General features: G+C 35.1%; 1 pseudogene; it reads right to left on the reverse strand.

The window, feature by feature from the left end:
- Positions 1–16,944: 16,944 nt before the first annotated feature.
- On the reverse strand, positions 16,945–18,409 carry LOC116584724 (annotated as a pseudogene).
- Between the last annotated feature and the right edge of the window lie 291 nt (positions 18,410–18,700).

Consider the following 18,700-nt stretch of genomic DNA (forward strand, 5'->3'; position numbering starts at 1 on the left):
ACTGATCTTAAATTTAATCTGACATATTTATTCTTTAATAAATAGAGGGCAACTCTCAAAAGCAATGTTAAAAATATACATAGAGGGCCAGTCTGGGCAATATTATAAACATCAAAAACAAAAAAATTAAAAAAAACAAAAAACAAAATAAAAAACCCTCACATATGTCCCTGAGAAACCATTTAGCCTCTCTGAATCTCAATTTTCTCATTGGGAAATAAAAACAATTGGTTTTATTTCCAGTCAGTGCTGTTTTCCAAAGGTTCTTTAAGACAATACAGGAAATAAATATAATACAGCATTTGTTTTAATTTAAGGATAATCTGGGGGTGCCTGGGTGGCATAGTCAGTTAAGCAGCCAACCCTTGGTTTTGGCTGAGGTCATGATCTCGGGGTGGTAAGATCAAGCCTTGCCTCAAGCTCCATGCTCAGCATGAAGTCTCTTTGATATTCTCTGCCTCTGCCCTTCGCCTAACTCTCTCTCCTTCAAATGAATAAATAAAATCTATAAAAAATAATTTAAGGATAACCTGAATGAAGAGAGAAAAGAAGGAAGGCCATTAGATGAATTCAGGAGAAATTATTCCATGTATCAACGGGATTACTAGAATAAATTTTTTTGTGACAGGGCATTATGTTGTAAGTCATAGTCTGTATGAATGCAAAGAATTATTTTTGTTACTAAAGAAGAGAAAAAGAGATGAGAGGCTTTGAGATGTGAAGAACTGATGTTTCCTACATCAGACTTGAAATGTAAGTATGACTTCAGCTGTTGTTAATTCAAAAAAGTAGCTAAGATTTCAGGAAGAGGTCTTTAGTCCTTTTAACTCTCCCACATAAAAATGACACCATTCTTTAAAACAAAATAAAGGTCACTGATGTAGCAACTCATCTCCAGAGGAAAGGGGTAGAAAAAGCAAGGCAACAACAGTGCCAACAGGAGGAAGACTTCACTGACATAGCCAGATAAGCCACAAGTTTGAACCAAAAGAAATTTGTTGGAAGAGATTGAGTCTGTCTTTTACCTTTTACACAGCCGGTTAAAGGAATAAACAATTTCTAAAACTATAATCACTGGTTATTTTTATAGAACTCATATAAAAAGAGCAAGACTTTTCAAGTGGCTAAATCCTTCGCAGACTTTCAATCCCATGTATCAGACATTGTTTTTTTTTTATTCAATTACTTTAATTCTTTATTTGATTCTTTAAGATTGAATTTTCTGTCTTGTGGATTTTTCATAGGAATGTTTGTATAAAGCAGTAGGTGACACAAAGAGATAATTGTTAAATTATACCCACTTCTTGGTATCTTTAGAAATGGTAGTTGTAGCAAAAAAAAAAAAAAAAATGACATAATGATAATTATTAGCATTGTGGGTACATTTATTTGAATAAATATATGAACAAAGTTAAATGGCAAAAGAGTAAAGATCTTAAGATACAGTGTATATAAAAATGTGACAGTTTTAAAATTTAAAAGTTTAATATCCAAAAATATCATTTTATAAAATATTCTATTATTTGACATTATTTTGACTTGTAAAACGTAATTTGTGTCCAGCTAACTACTGTATTAGTTGTATAATAAATTTTTATTATTACCTTATGATTATATTATATATGACTTTTCTTTCCAATTATTATTTAAAAGGACAGACATTGTCGATGAGCATTTCTAAAACACTTTTCTTTTTTTTTTTTAAAGATTTTATTTATTCATTTGACAGAGAGAGATCACAAGTAAGCAGAGAGGCAGGCAGAGAGAGAAGAAGGAAAGCAGGCTCCCTGCTGAGCAGAGAGCCCGATGTGGGACTTGATTCCAGAACCCTGAGATCATGACCTGAGCTGAAGGCAGCAGCTTAACCCACTGAGCCACCCAGGTGCCCCCACTAAAACACTTTTCTATAATGCATATGCTTATTTGTCTTTTCGTGAACTTGTTAATCTAATTATCAAAATTATTAGTTATATTCTGGCAATGTCCTCAGATATTTTTGCCATATCTTTTTTTTTTTCTTTCTCCTGACTGTACTTCAAAAAGAACTATTGATTCTGATAAAAAAATTTCCCAGAGTAGCTATTCAAATATACCAGCAGGTGTCTCTCTCAGACTCATCCAACCAAGACAATGTGTTCCTTTCTCCTCCTTGAGTTGGAACTCTACATGCAATCAACTTTGTTTAAGACACTACAATATAGTGGTACTTGTTCCTTGGGTACTATCAATATTATTTAAGAAAACTACTAAATGTCAGGATGACTTAATTTCCAAAGCAATGGAAGAGAAAAAGAAAACAGTTCTTTCATCTTTAGAGACATAAACTTGCCTGGTTCAAGAAGAAAAATATAAGACATAGTGAAGCTGAATGGATAAAAGTAATGGTAACTAAAGCAAAAAATAATAATAAAAATTTAAAAATAAAAATAAGTAAAAATAAAAAATGAATAAAAACTTATTTACACCTGTAAAGAAATATATAATTCTAGCAACGGAAATACATAACAACAATATATACATTGTTGTGTAACATTTGTATACCTATAGATTTAGTATGCTCTGAATGTACTAAATTCAGATTTATCAAACATTGAAAAAACACAAAGACTAAAATAAGTATGTAATCCATTGTATGTATACACAACATAGTAAGTTGGAATTTAAAGACATGTTCAACTCTTTTTTTAATTAATTTATTTATTTTCAGCATAACAGTATTCATTATTTTTTCACCACACCCAGTGCTCCATGCACTCCATGCCCTCTATAATACCCACCACCTGGTACCTCAACCTCTCACTCCCCCGCCACTTCAAACCCTTAAGACATGTTCAACTCTTGATGTTTACTTTCTTCCCTTTATAAATGTCTCCATTACTTTTTGTACACGGTGATTCACTCAATATGCTCCTTTTGCACTTATCTTACAAACTGCTATCAAACTTTACAAATGAGGATTAATATTTTTAAATTTATTGAAATAGTATGTGAGACTTTTCAAAGTTTTCTTATATATCATTTTCTTTAAGCTTTATCTATTTTTTGTTTTTATCACTGTTTATATACCCTTCTAATTAGTTTTTTAATATATAGCTTTGAAACCTGACACCCAGATACATATGAATATTTCCAAAAGTGGAAATAGCATTTTTGCTTGATAAAATCACTCTAGATATGTCAGAATTGGTACTGATATTTTGATCTGAGTATTAGAGGAGGTCATTGAGAGGATGGGACTGCTGGTTGACCCACAAGCTGGACCAAGGCAATCAGGGCTCTTTACCCTCTTCCCTATCCTTGGAATGTCTGTTCAGAACCCTGTTTTCCCTACTAGCAGCTGCTTCAAAAATGCAGCCTTAAAAGCATAAGGAGGTGTTGGGACTATTTGAACTATACAGGTAATTGAACCCTGTTAAAGCTCTATATAAAGTTTTAAGGTTCTGGCTGGTGGATGCAGAGATTTACTTGTCTTGCATCCATTGAAGAAAAGCCTAGTATGTAAATTCCTATGCTTATTAAACCTGGCCCCTCCCAATTTGGAGTGGTCTGTCTCTTTCTTCAGTCTCTCCTTGCCCTGCATGTATGGAGGTCAATTTCAAATTTCACTTGGGGAATTCCTGGAGTTGCAAACCAACAAAGTTGTACCAATATATTTGTTGGTTTTAGTAGTCATTTTTTAAAAATTTTATTTATTTATTTGACACAGAGAAAGAGATCAAAAGTATACAGAGAGGCAGGCAGAGAGAGAGGGGGAAGCAGGCTCCCTGCCGAGCAGAGAGCCAGATGCTGGGCTGGATCCCAGGATGCTGAGATCATGACCTGAGCCCAAGGCAGAGGCTTTAACCCACTGAGCCACCCAGGGGCCCCTTAGTAGTCATTTTTAATAATTTGAACAAACTGAGCTTATTGTCTTCCATAAAGCTTCCTTTTTTCAATAGAATTTCATGTTCATTTCCCAGTTAAAATTTATTTCATTTAGCCCTGCCATGTTACAATCAAATCATTTATAAACATACTTGATACTTTGTAAATTGAATAGGTAATATATACTCATAGAAAATGTTAAATAACATAGAGATTGGCTTTCCTACTGTAGCTTTCTGCCATTTTCTCAGTTTCCCTGTCTATACACAACTTTTGATACTAATTCTTTTTTTTTTCCTCCTTTTTCTTTCATATATATAATAGAGAGGGCATGCACAAACAGGGAAGTAGGGTCAGAGGGAAAGACAATGAGAATTTTAAAGCAAGCTCCATGCCCTGCACAGAGTCCTATGCAGGGCTTGTTATCATGACCCTGAGATGGTGACCTGTGCGGAAATCAAGAGCCTCATGTTTAACCAACTAAGCTGCTCAGGCCTCCCTAGTTCTTTCTCTTTTTAAAGGTATTTGATAGACTTCGAACATTTAAGCTCATTTCAGATACACTTTCTACTCCTTATCCAGTACAGTACTCCAAGGCATTGAAGATGCCATGTAAACTCCTCTTGGTAGCGTCATTCTTTCTCACTTTAATTCAGAAGACTGAAAATAGGACAACAGCTTTCTAAAATACTGACAAGTTTTCACCATGCTCTGGCTTAAATACTCCCTGTGTGCAATGTTATGTCACATCATTCTATATTTCTTTTAGTCAATCAAAGATTATAATTGAGAATCTATAATGTACCCAGTACTATTCTGTGCATGAGAATATAGCAATAAAAATAGAAATTAAATTAATTGAAGCTAGAACTCATGTAGTCTAACAGGTGTTTTGACGTATTTACTGCAGTTAAGCAGTCATATTCAGGACTATTTGACATAAATATTGAGACTTAGATGAAAGAATTGTATTTTAAGGACAATATTTCAATTCCCAGGAGAAATGACACTCGACAGAGCTATATTTCTGGACAAAATTATGCATTTAAATGGGAGGTAAGAACTCAAGAAATCAGGGATCATTCAGGGACTGTGTTATAGATGTAACGTGTTGAGTGTGTGTGTGTGTGTGTGTGTGTGTGTGATTGGCAGGGCATTGGCTATAGGGCTAGAATGTGCAGATTCATAAAGCAAGACTAAATAACTTGACTGCTTCAAGGTTGGGAAGATGACCCATTGTCCTGTTTCAATGATGTGAAATGAATTTCTTAATTTGACTCTATCAAGGGCATATAAGACAAGGCCAGACCAAGAGCTGACTAATTTTACCAGTAAAAAGACGATGAGTCATTTTTTTTAAGAGTTTTTAATTTTTTGTGAAGATTTTATTTATTTACTTGTCAGACAGAGATCACAAGTAGGCAGAGAGGCAGGCAGAGAGCGAGGAAGGGAAGCAAGTTCTCTGCTGAGCAGAGAACCCAATGCGGGAGTCGATCCCAGGACCCTGAGATCATGACCTGAGGTGAAGGCAGAGGCCTTAACCCACTGAGCCACCCAGGTGCCCGACAATGAGTCACTTTTATATTCAAAGACTTTATTATTTACTTGAAGAGAAAAAAAATTAGCTAAAGGAGCTAGCTTCCCATTGTCTTTGTCCCAACACCAAAAAGGATGACCCTAAAACCAAAGGAGCCAAATGGTTAAAACATGGGAGGGGGATACCTTGTTGCTGAGGGGCTCATTCTAGACTGCAGCTGAACAGTTTTATGTTTTGAAGTTTCATTCTGAGTGTGAAGTTCTGGAAGCCTCGCATCTCATCAGAACCCAGAAGGTGGTAAGAAACTGTCTCATGTTTATTTCCTAGGGAATCTGGATGAAGGAGGTGAGCGGGATGGCCTTGTAGTTGTTCTTTACATGCCTTTGTATCTTCTTGTGTACTGGTAGTATCACAAAGCCTTCTGCCAAAACTCCGATCAGCTATGGGTCATATTTCTGCCTGTGGGGTCTACATGGATATGTGCAAATTTGTCAAGGTGCCATGAGGAGTTCTCCTACAGGGACATGCCCCCAAATTTTGGAAGTCACTGAAATTATTTAATGCGTTTCTTTTTTTTTTTTATTTTTGTATCCATAGATATTTCTAAAATGCTATGTGAGAAACTGGATCAGCTGTCACTTACTGTTTGTGTTATGTCAGTTTTAAACATCTTTCAGATCATCTAAAACACAATGTATAAACTGGCATTGTTTCTAACAGTCTACTTTTTAACATTTCACTGGTAATAAAGTAACCTCACCCACTTCAGAAAAATCCATTTTATCATAGTGTAACTATTAAGCTCCACTTCAGTGATCACCTTTTGAGGTATTCCAATTGAGGAAGTTATTCCCTGTTTACCATATTATTTGTGTTGCCATTACTCTGTCTCAAGCACAGCTTCTAAAAATGTTCACAGAAATCCCCAACAAGTAGTTTTTCTCTGTGTAAATAATGTTTACCTAGACTGATTAGACAATATTATACTTTCTGCCTCCTTTTAAGAATAAATAGCTTTATAGCGATTGAAGTATAATGCCAACGTGGTTATTCATCATAGATTTTGGTGTCTGGTGGTCTAGAATTTACTGTTGTACTTTTTAAAAAAAAAATTTAAACCTAAATTAAAAGTTGAACCCTGCCATTATGCACAGTGCGTATTGTAAGGACACTTAAAGGAAACTATCATTTTGGTGCTAACGATTATTTTCTCCTTATAAATTCTCTTCACAGATTCCATCCACACTACCACCAAAATAAAAACAGGAAATTAGAAGAGGGAAATAGAGCAATATAAACATTTTCTTTTTCTTTGAAAATCAGGATCATTCCCTGCTGACCAATGGGGGGGGGAAACCCTGAATAATTAAGGTATATTTGACTCCTTACCTCCCCAAAAAAATCACATTTCCTACTTCACAAGAAAGAGAGAGAGAGAGAGGGATGGACAGAGAAAGAGAGAGGGAGAAGAAGAAGAAGGAAAAGAAGGGGGCGTAGGAGGAGAAAATATAAGTAACACATAAGGAATAATCACTCTGATTTATACATTTTGCCATTCTTTAAATTTTGATACTTGTTAAAGAACTGAAATATTACAAAAGAAGTTGAAGTCTCTCAGATATCTTTATAATCCTATTTCTCACCTTTACTTCACTAAAATAAACATTATTTCAGTTTGTGATAATCCAACCCTTGCTTGAATAAATTTACCATATAAGTATACATAAATTTTATTTTATGTATTACTAACACATATGTAATATAATTTTTGTGATCATACAGAGACCATCATAAAAGTAAGTGTTCATAAACTTCCTTTTATTTGTCTTCTTTATCAAAATTTTAGCTAATCTTGGCTTTTTTCACCTTTGCATACATTTCAGGAAGAATTTAATCAAATTCTGTGAAATTCAATGAATGAATAGATTTTCTTGGCCAGACTGGCATCTTTACAACACTGAGGTTAGCCACTACAAACGCAATCCGTGTCTTCACTCATTTAGCACTCTTTTATTTTTTTTCAGTAAGTAGCTTTACAATATTTTCTCATAAATATATTACCTTCCCTTCGTTCAATTTATTCCTGCATAATAGCATTTCTTGCTATGGTTATTGATATATTTTAGATTTTCTTTTTCTCTTTTTATTTTTGCTTTATTTTGTTAAAATTATACATAGAGTGAACTTGCCTGTTTTTAAATTATCCCCAAATTCCTTCTAAAATCCAACCAAGTCAACATGAAAGAAAAAAAATAACTACTCATTACTTCCTTCAAAAAGTAGGCAATAAGAATCCCCACAAATCTCAGAGTAAAGATGAGGTTGACCAAACCACCAAAGTAGCAGCAATAGAATAGCAGCTGGGAGAGTGAAAATACAATACAAAAATAACCATAGATTATGGAAATACTTCTCCCTCCACCAAAGCCAAAAAATTATTACCACTTAATATAACGTGTTTTACCCTGAGTGGAAATCTGGATAGATGCAATGAGAATTCACTAGTGAATCTGGGAAGATTCTTCACAGAGGCTAATTGTAATGCAAAAATCTCTGAGCAGGTATAGAAGATTGAATATTGCTATTTCAGCATATCCTCCTGAGAATTTCAGATATATCAAGCTCATACTCTCTTACAAAGGAAAATGGCTCACACAGTGAACAAATATTAACTACAGCATTGAAAATGAATAGTACAAAGACAGTGGACCTTCAGTTCAAAGAGTGTAGGAGGGTATCACAGATAACAAATGCTTGAAAAAGCCAGGAAGTTTGAAAATGTGCTCATTTATTTATTTATTTATTTATTTTCTGGTAAACCCTCATTATTTAAACATGAGATACTTAAAAAATAATAATAATATAAATAGGATAAAATCTAACTCCATGCATGTGTATTACAAGAAAAAAATACAAATAAACTATATGTCCAAATGAATAATGGAAAACTTCTAAGAATTCATAATGACAAAGATGAAACAGTAATTTAATATATGTTAGTGAAGAAACATTTTTTAAATTATGCAACAATTGAAAGATTGACTAAAATTCAATATGTAAAGCCTCAGAAATATATGTCTAGAAGAAGTTTTAGTTCAAGATGGTTACATTTGAAGATTCTGAACTCAACCCTTCCAACAGACTTACTGAGTCTACGGCTCCATATAGAACATTTTTTTTTTCTTCAAGCATCCTAAATGCTGACTGGGTCATGATTGCACATCAGGCAAATGACAAGAAAACTATATTGAAGTAGGTATCCACACACGTATACATACAGGGATATTACTCAGCCATAAAAAAAGAATGAAATCTTGTCATTTGTGACAACATGGGTATATCTCGAGGACATTATGCTAAAGGCAGGAAGTCAGAAAGGGTAAGACTAATACCTTATGATTTCTCTTATATGTGAGATCTAATGACAAACAAAACCCCAAGCTCGTAGGTACAGAAAACAGATTGGTGGGTGTCAGAAGCAGAGGGTAGGAGGTGAAAGAAAGGGGTGAAAGAGGTCAAAAGATAAATAAATAAACAAAACAAATAGCTAAACACATAAACTATTGGTCAAAACCACTGGGAAATTTATTATAAAAGTTACTCTAATAGGGGTATCTCTTTCTAAACTAGCAATATAGCATTAACTTTAGCGCTCTTTTGAAAGAATTTTAGTACATTTTATTATAGTCAGGACTAAAGATCATTAGGCAAAATAAACCTTAGGAAAATAAAATTAATAAAACAAAAGTAACAAAATAAGAAAAATAACAAAAGTGATATGAGTACATACCTACTATCAATATAAAAAAAAACAACAAAATATGTCTAGGTAACTAAAGGTATATTAGAATTGTCGGGTATCAGGAAATAGGGTGGAAACTGGCGAGAAAACAAAGCAGAAGAGCAAAGAGAGAGCACAGGAAAAAGAGTAAGGAACAAATATAAGATGGAAAAGGGGGATATATAAAAATATTAGGGAAATGAGAAAAACAAAAGAGAGGGAAAACACTTTAAAATTAAATGGAGACATGGCGTGCCTGGGTGGCTCTGCCTTTGGCTCAGGTCATGATCCCAGGGTCCTGGGAACAGGGTCCTGGGATTTAGTCCCACGTCGGGCTCCCTGCTCAGGGGGAAGCCTGCTTCTCCCTCTTCCACTCCCCCTGTTTGTGTTCTCTCTCTCAGTGTGACTCTCTCTGTCAAATAACAAATAAAATCTTTAAAAATAAATTAATTAAGTAATTAAATTAAATGGAAACAAAGAGTAAATATATTTAAAAATTGCAGGAGATAAAACACAAGCTGTGGTGAATATATAATAACAGGGAAGAGATTTATAATCCCATGGGAAACAACCAAAAGGCACAGACAAAAAGAAAGAAACAACAATGAGAGGTTTTTTTTTGCATATTTTAAAATGCATTTTCCAAACATTTTTGCAGAAACATAGTATTAAATTATATTTTACCAACAGTATGTGAGAAAGCCGCCAGCCATTTTTAAAGAAGTGATGGGAAGAATTTGCTGCTTTAATTTGTGCTTTTTGATTAAAAAAAGTTGAATAACATTTATATATTTAAAGTTTGTTTTCCTCCTTTTGTCTTTTTTACCTATTCTGGTAGTGTGTGGTTTTTTTGTTTGTTTGTTTTTTAAATTAAGACTATTTTTTAGAGCAGATTTAGATTGACAACAAAATTGAAAGGGAAGTACAGATGATGTGGGAAACAGAGGCAAAAGAAAAGTTATTAAATTTCCTTATTATCTAGAGCCCACTGACAAGTCCTTGAAACAGGCAGAGTGACATTCTTCTAGGGACTCAACTGCTTCTGCCTATACTTTGCTAAGGGCAAAAGGCAATCATAGCCTGACCCACCCTCACCTCCAACCAGGATCCTGTAAGTCTACTTTAACACAAGCATATGGCCCACCGATAGACATCTGAAAGGTCTCATGACTAAGGTTTTGTTAGACAGTAATAAATAGCTCTTTTCTAACAACAGCTAGCCCTTCAAGGTCCTGGAAAACCTTGCTCCAAAATTCCTTAGAGATTTACACCATCCCTGACCCCCTCCCAACCTACAAGTATATGCAGCAGCTCTTTTTGCCCATGGGTCCTGTCCCCATGCTTTAATGAAACACTATTTTGCACTAAAGATGTCTCAAGAATTCTTTCTTAGTCATCAGCTCCAGACTTCACCCCACCTCACCTCACTTCCATTCTAAACTTCATCACAGAGATTTCTTGTCTCTCCCTGGGCACCACACAGGCATGGTGTCCTGCATTATCAATACCCCCACTAAATGGTACCTTTGTTACAATTTATGAACCTAAACTGACACATCATAATCACCTATATCATTCATAGTTTACATTAGAGATCATTCCTGGTGTTTTATATTTTATGCATTTGGATGCCTGGTTGGCTCAGTTGGTTGAGCTTCTGCCTTCGACTTGGGTCAAGATCCTGGAGTCCTGGAATCCAGTCACACATCGTGTTCCTTGCTCCATGGGGAGCCTGCTTCTCCCTCTGCCTGTTCTGCCTGCAGTTCTAGCGCTTCTTCTGCTTTCTCTCTGTCTCTGACAAATAAAATAAAAATAAAATCTTAAAAAAATTTAAAAATTGTAAAAAAAAAAAAGATGGTTTTTAAGACACTGAACATTAGACAACAGAAGACAATAATACTTGAAAGAGAAGCAAACCCGAAGAGCCTTATCCCAGCTTACTGACTTGGGAAAACTTCCAAGACTGGTGCAGAGCCCTGAAGACTCCCTGAATTGAAGCCTCTGAGTATAGACCCCAGGGAGAAGTAAATGGCTATAATTTACAAGAGAGAGTTTTGGAGAAGAGAGAAATGCCCTGGGAGAAATTTCAGATATCTGCCGTGCCATCTCCCTGTGAGTATTCAGCAAAAGCCTGAGCAGCTCATGCATGTGAAAGAAATACATGAGGATGTGGAAGCAGAACATTCAAAAAGATTAGAGGGAACAGTGCCTGGTATTCACCCAGGGTAGTGAATAGTATCTGTTCCCTTGAGCTAGACTGAAAAATCTCAAGATTAATAGGACATTGAGTAGAAGACTCAGGAGTCTTGCCTCAGGAATGGGCAATAATGAGCCCAAAACTTCATACTGCTCTAGAAACACCCAAAAAAATCATAAAAGCAAGACGAAAATGGATTCAATATTTCTAGCTAACTAATCCTCCTGGAACAAAGATTAAACTATTTACAGAAAATCAAAACTATATGTACCAATTGATTATAAAATTTGAAATGTTTGAGGGGCACATAGGTGGCTCAGTGGATTAAAGCCTCTGCCTTCCGCTCAGGTCATGATCCCAGGGTCCTGGGATCGGGCCCCGCATTGGGCTCTTTGCTCAGCGGGAAGCCTGCTTCCTTTCCTCTCTCTCAGCGCGCCTCTCTGCCTACCTGTGATCTCTGGCAAGTGAATAAATAAAATCTTAAAAAAAAAAAATTTAAATGTTTGGCATCCAATCATAGAACCGGTCATAATAAGAAAAAGGAAAATATGACCTTTAATGAGAGAATAAAACAATCACTGGAAACTGACAGAGCTGATAGACATGTTAGGATTTGTGGAAAAAGACATTAAGCCATTATTGCTAACTGTATGTTAAAATGTTAACATATTTTTTATGTTAACATTTAACATAAAAAACATGTTAACATGTTTTAATATGTTAAGAAAAAAAACAAATTATATAAGTAAGAATAATATCTGAGATGAAATTACACATAGAATGAGATTAATTGAAGATCATATCTTGGAGTAGAAAAAATATATTAAAATTTAAAGAGAAAACAATAGAAACTATGCAAAATGAAACACAAATAGATATGAGTTATCTACAAAAAATCTGTAGTTGACATTAACCTTCATATTGAAGACTGGATACTTTCACCTTAAGATTATAACCACAGCAAAAATACTTGTTTTTAGCCCTAAGATTAAGTCAATGGCAAGAATATTTGCTTTCACTACTTCTATTCAAAATTGATTTCATAATCCTCTCTACACTGCTTAAAAGCCCTAGAAGGTTAAAGAGGAAAAAAAAAAAAAAAAGTCTTGTTTTGTTCCTGTTTTCAAAGGAAATACTGTTATTATTTTATTAGTTATGAGGTTTGCTGAAGGTAATGGGTAAACACCTTTAAACAAATTAAGGAAATCTTTCAATTAAAAACTTCACATTTCTGGATTGCCTGGGTGGCTCAGTGGGATAAAGCCTCTGCCTTCGGCTCCAGTCATGATCCCAGAGTCCTGGGATTGAGTCCCACATCAGGCTCTCTGCTCAGGGGGGAGCCTACTTCCTCCTTTCTTTCTCTCTTCCTGTCTCTCTGCCTACTTGTGATCTCTATCTGTCAAATAAATAGTAAATAAAATCATAAAAAAAAGGAAAATTTCACATTTCTATCATAAATGACTATTCAATATTATGATTTTTTTAAGATTTTTAAAATTTTTTTCAATCTGTGAGTGGGGGGGCGGGGAGCACAAGCAGAGAGATGGGCAGAGGGACAAGCAGAATCCCCACTGAGCGCAGAGCTAGAATCAAGGCTCCAGCTCATTGACCCTGAGATCTTGATGTGAGACTAAATCAGAAGTTGCTTTTTTAACTGACTAACCCACCCAGGTACCCTGAATTTTTTTCTTACCTCACTTGAGGGGTCCGTATGTTCTTTCTTCTTTAATCTATTACTATAGTGAATACTAAATCATCATTTAGTATCAAGATTTAACTCTATTTTATCATGAAGTAAATATTTATAAAAGCAATTAATTTAATGTATTACTATTTCACTTATGGTCTTGGCTTTTTGTTTATTTATTAAATAAGACTGATTTCTTTTTATACTTTGATATTGTCAAGATTTTTTTTAAATTTATACATACACCATAAGAGAAGTTGAGAGGTGGTCCTTGCCTGTCCATTTGGGAACAGATTGTGTAATACAGAAGTTGTCTGCTCCTTAAAGATTGGATAAAACTCCCCCTATAAAAGTATCATGAAGTTAACATTATGGTAAGATAGGCAGTTAACATATATACCCAAAATATGTAATATGTTACATGAGGAGAAGAGATAAAAAGGAAGATTGTGGTATGTGTGAAACAAAGTTTTATGGACAATGTGCTTTTTAACTAAGAAGTTAAAGGAAATGAAAGAATATGCCATGTAGATAAGCAGGAAATGACAGTGCAGGCAAGGAAGAAAGCAAAATCTTGGGGTAAAAATATACTGGATGTGTGCCAAGTACAGTAAATAAAAATAGGAATATAGGAAGAAATTAGGATAACATAAAGCCAGAAAAATGAGAGTATAAAGCCATATAAAAGATGTAGACTGGAATTATAGGCCATTGAGAGATTCTCAACTCTTGGTGAGATAGAAACCTTTTGGTAGGTAATCTATTATGCAGAAGAGAAGCATGATCAAAGTCACACTTTTGACATGAACATTCTGGTACATTAACAATGAACCGCAGGGAGAAGGATGGAGAGAAAAAGGTCACTTGGAAGATTACTGGAGTAATCCAGATGAAAGGTAATAGTGGCTCAGGTGGAGGATTAGTCTTCAGCAGTTAGAGTTACCACTAACAGAAGTTTTCTGAAAATTCTATAGCTAGAGCATGTGCAGAGACAGTGTAATAAACTGATCAGGAGCTCAGTTTTGAATATGGTAAATTAGCTATGTGTGTTAGACATTCCAAGTGAAGATGTCAAAGGGGTAGCTGTATATGTGAAGCTGGATGGCAGGTATGTAATTGGGAGGCATTAACATATAAATGGCATTTAAATGTCACCAAGGGAATTAACATAAATAGAATAGAAAGAAGTTCAAATACTGATCCTCAGCAAGCCCAAACATTGTGATTGTGAGACAGGAAGGAAGCAGTTAATGTGCGTGAAAGAATTATCCTTTTAGAAAGAAGGAAAACTCAGAGAGTACAATTTCCTCAAAGCCACAAATACATCAAATGATGATAGTAGATCAAATAAAATAAACCTGAGAAATAGCCATGGGATTCTCCTACTGAGAGTCATCAGTGATCTTGAGAAGAACCATTTTGGTTGAGTGGTGGCAATGAAACTTGTTGGTGGAGGTTCAGTAGTGAATGAGAAAAGGGAAATTGGAAATAGTGAGCATAGGCAGGAGATAAATGGAGCAGTTCGGGAAGGAATATAAAGAAAGCTCCTTTGTCTTTGTTTTTATTTTTTTTATGTATGAAACAAGTTCATATCTACACACTTACAGAAAATTCCAGTGGAGAGGGAAAATTGGTGAAAAGAGAGAGGGGAAATTGCTAAACAAAACACTGTCTGTGATAGAGGATGACCTCTAATTCACAAGGTGAGAGGGTGGAGACCTGTGATAAAGAAGGACACTGTTAAGCTCAAATGCGGGGGGATTATTGCAAATAGTTGTGGGGGCTCATGGAAAGGCTCTTCTGATTATCCCCATCTTCTCAGTGAACTAGGTGGTAAAGTCATTAGCTGAGAATGAGGTAGTATGAAGTGGGCCGGAAATTTGAGGAAAAAGAAAGGATGAAATACTTGTGGGGAAGCTTACAAGTATATATGGAATAATGAAATTTGATATTTATCCATATAAATATATCTCCACCAACTTCTGTCAGGCAACATGAAAGCAAATAGTCAAGTTTTATAATTAGAAGTTTTAATTGAGAGCAGGCTGTGTGTATGTGTATGTTTTCCAGCCACTTGTGGTGTACAAATATATATGTGGGATAACAAAAAAGTTAGCAATTCTTTTACATAAGAGCGTGATGAAATCAGAGAGAGTCAAGAAGTTTGGATTTCTAAATTGTGTAATAGAGAATCACGGCATGAGGATTCTCTGAGGAACAGAGAAAATGTTAGGACCAATGGATTGTAAGTGTTCTAGGTCAAACTGTGTCCTCCAAAACATATGTTCAAGTCCTAACCTAATGGGTACCTCTGAATGTGACCATATTTGGAAATAGTCTTTGCAGATGTAATCAAGTTAAGACGATGTCATGCTAGATTAAGGTGGGCCTAATTTAATGGCTGGTAACCTTTTATGAAAAAGGAGATTTGACCCAGACACAGGTAAGATAGCCATGAAGACGGAAGTTGAGAGTGAGTTTTGCCGCCACAGACTAAAAAACACCGAGAAGCCCAGAAACCACCAAAAGCTAAAAGAGGCAAAAAAGGATTCTTCCCTAAAAGCTTCCAAAGAGGCATGGCCCTGCTGACCCTTGATTATGGACTTCTTGACTCTTGATTATGGTCTCCAGATTTGTGAAAGAATAAATGTCTGTTGTTTTAAACCACTCAGTTTGTGATAGTTTGTTATATAATAGCCCTAGAAAACTAACAGCGTAAACCATAAGAAGATCAAAGATGTGGCCATACCAGAGATATTTAGTCATGGAGACTGGAAGTGATGGCTGGGGTGCTCAGGACTGAGTGTTTATCCATGGCAGTGAGTGGTGAAGGCAGTGCAAAGATCATTAAATAAGAGAGTTTTGAAAAACAGAGACGCCAGGGAATTGCAAGGATTATCTTTGTGGATCTTAAAATCATCAGGGATTATGACAGTTGTAATATTAGAGAGAGTGATAAGAATTTAGAAGTCAAAGTATATATGGTGGAGATATATTTATATGCATACTGGGAATTGATTTCAGGGCTTTAGATTACAGCAAAAAAGAGGGGAATGGTTAGAATCCTCTGAAGACATAAGATTTAAAACTGATATCACTCCGTATGTTTAAAAACTTCATTCGATTGGTAGCATGTGATATAGAGTCTTCAAATTTTTATGTAGCCTTATATTTGATATTTATCCATATAATTTCAGGTTGCCAATTTTGTCTTAAGACAAGTGTATCAAAACCTGATATTTATGCATATAAATATATCTCCACCAACTTCTGCTATGTAATATTCTATTCTATAGGTATGCCAAATTTATCAATTCCTCTGTTAATAGATGTTTGATTTTTTTCTAGTTTTTAATATTAAAAACAAAACTTTCTTCCATTTTTTTTTGTTTTTATCCTATTGTATCTATAATTTTGTCCCCATTGTTTTTATTTATTTTGAGATAAAAAGAGGTATTAGTTAAAATCTTTACAATAAAGTCATTATGATTATAAATCTAGTTAAATATGTATGCATGACATAGTATTTTAAAAAATAATGGAAATGAATAGTTTTTCAACCAAATCTAATGCACATATATACCATTTTTTTAGAAGATAATGCCAGTTTAACATTCTTAAACAGCTGTGTGAGACAATGACTCTGCTTTGCGTAAAACATGATAACCAAAATTAAGAAAAACTCTGCAAAATTCTCTAGTTCCCCAAAGAAATTACTAAAAAAGAAGATAATAAAAGAAAAAAAAAGGCATACACTCGAGCTTGACTGTATACAGAGGCTAGAAAAACAAGCTCTACTGTAACCCCCATATCTGCTAAGTAAGCTCTTGTATATCTTTAGTTTGAAGTTAATCGTTCAAGTCCTAGCAATTGTGCTTTTATGCAGTTATATGGCCAATAAACTAGATATTGTCATAAAGATGCCCTACAAAGTCTTTACTAATGTTTTGAGCAGCACAACAGGTATTTAGAATAAATTCTCTTTTTGACATTTTGTTCTTCAGGTGAGGGCTAATGAGGTCAATAGAAAGTAGAATCATGTTTCATTGTTTGCATATAAAAAGACATCAGAAACTAATCATGTACTGTATGGTGACTAACATAACATAATAAAATAAAAAGTAAGTAACTAAATAAATAAAACCTATTTTAAAAAAAAATAGAATCAAAGAGGGGTAGATCAAAGTAGGGGGCACCTGGGTGGCTTGGTCAGTTGAGTGTACACTCCTGATTCAGCTCAGGTCATGATGTCAGGGTCATGAACTGAGTCCCACATCAAGCTCAAGTCTGCTTGATTCTCTTTTTCCCTCTCTTTCTGCCCTCTCCCCCCACTCTTCCTCTTTAAAATAAATAAACTTAAGGAAAAATGAGTAGTATATAGACCGCATCAAGACTAAAGCCAAATTCTTGCATTAAATCGGGGTTACAAGCACAGAACCTATGTGAGAATTTTGTTAGGAGAGTTTCAAGGACTCCCTACACTCTCTTCAGGGGCATAGATATGATGAAAAAATTCCCTCAGTGGATTGGGCAAGAATTGATTTCTAAAATTATGTAATGTTACAAAGTCATCCAAGACATCTCTCTTTTCATCAGGGGAGTCTCAGTTTTGTTTTGTTTTGTTTTTCCAACTTGGTGCTCTTGTACAGAAGATAAACTTTGGTGAATCATCTAAGATACCCTTGGGCAGAAAGTAGTTTACTCTGTCCTCTGGGTTAGCAGTGAAAGTGAGGTTGCTTTCATCCAGCTGCATATACTATTTTCTGAAACAAAATCCCAGAGGTGTGTTGTTATTATATATGGAAGAGTGACCCCAAGTGGCTTTACACAGGGAAGGGAAGTTCATCTTTCACAAGGTTCTGCCAAACACATGAAGCTAAAAGCAGAGGTCAGTTGCATTCAGGTAGAACAAGATGGTAAGGCTTAGCTTCAGGGCAACGTTTCCAAATTAATGAATCCCTCCTGTTCTTTAGATTTCTGTATCTCAAAAGATTTTATGTGTGTGTGTGTGTGTGTGTGTGTGTGTGTGTATAGACATACATATATGTCTCAATGCCTCCTTGGACTTGTTTACGACTGGTGTTAGAAATGTTGCTGGTAGCCATCCTCCTCCTCTGTTCTCCGCTGATGTAGCTTTCTGTACTATCTCTTCCTGCTGTTGCTGCTGTTTTCTGGACACCCTCTATGGCCCCTGACCCATCCGCAAGCCCTTAGAAGCTGGGTCACGTGACTGTGGAAGTCAGTGAGGAAAGTATGGAATCTGTAGGGCAGGCTGTCAAAAAGGGCAGGCTGGAACTCTCTGAAATGGGCTGAAACTGTGGTCCGCAAGCAAAATTTCTTCTTTTGGACGTCTGCATTATTTTCAAACTGTTTCTCCTGTCGTCTTTCTTTGTTGATCTGTCCTTCTCAAATTTTTTCTCTTTTATTAGGCTTTAAGAAAAACTGGCTTTGTAAAAAATATTGTTTTTTTCTTTGTTTTCTGGAAATTATAAGAGTTGTTTTTCTTATTTTATCAGTTATATTCCCATTTTTAGACTTTGTGGTAGTACTATTATTGATATTATTTCACTATTTGAGTTAAACACTTATGCCATTTATTCTGATTTTTCTCAATTTTTAAAGAAATTCACTTGA

The sequence above is a fragment of the Mustela erminea genome, chromosome 2 (assembly GCF_009829155.1).
Source record: "Mustela erminea isolate mMusErm1 chromosome 2, mMusErm1.Pri, whole genome shotgun sequence".
NCBI classification, from domain to species: Eukaryota; Metazoa; Chordata; class Mammalia; order Carnivora; family Mustelidae; genus Mustela; species Mustela erminea.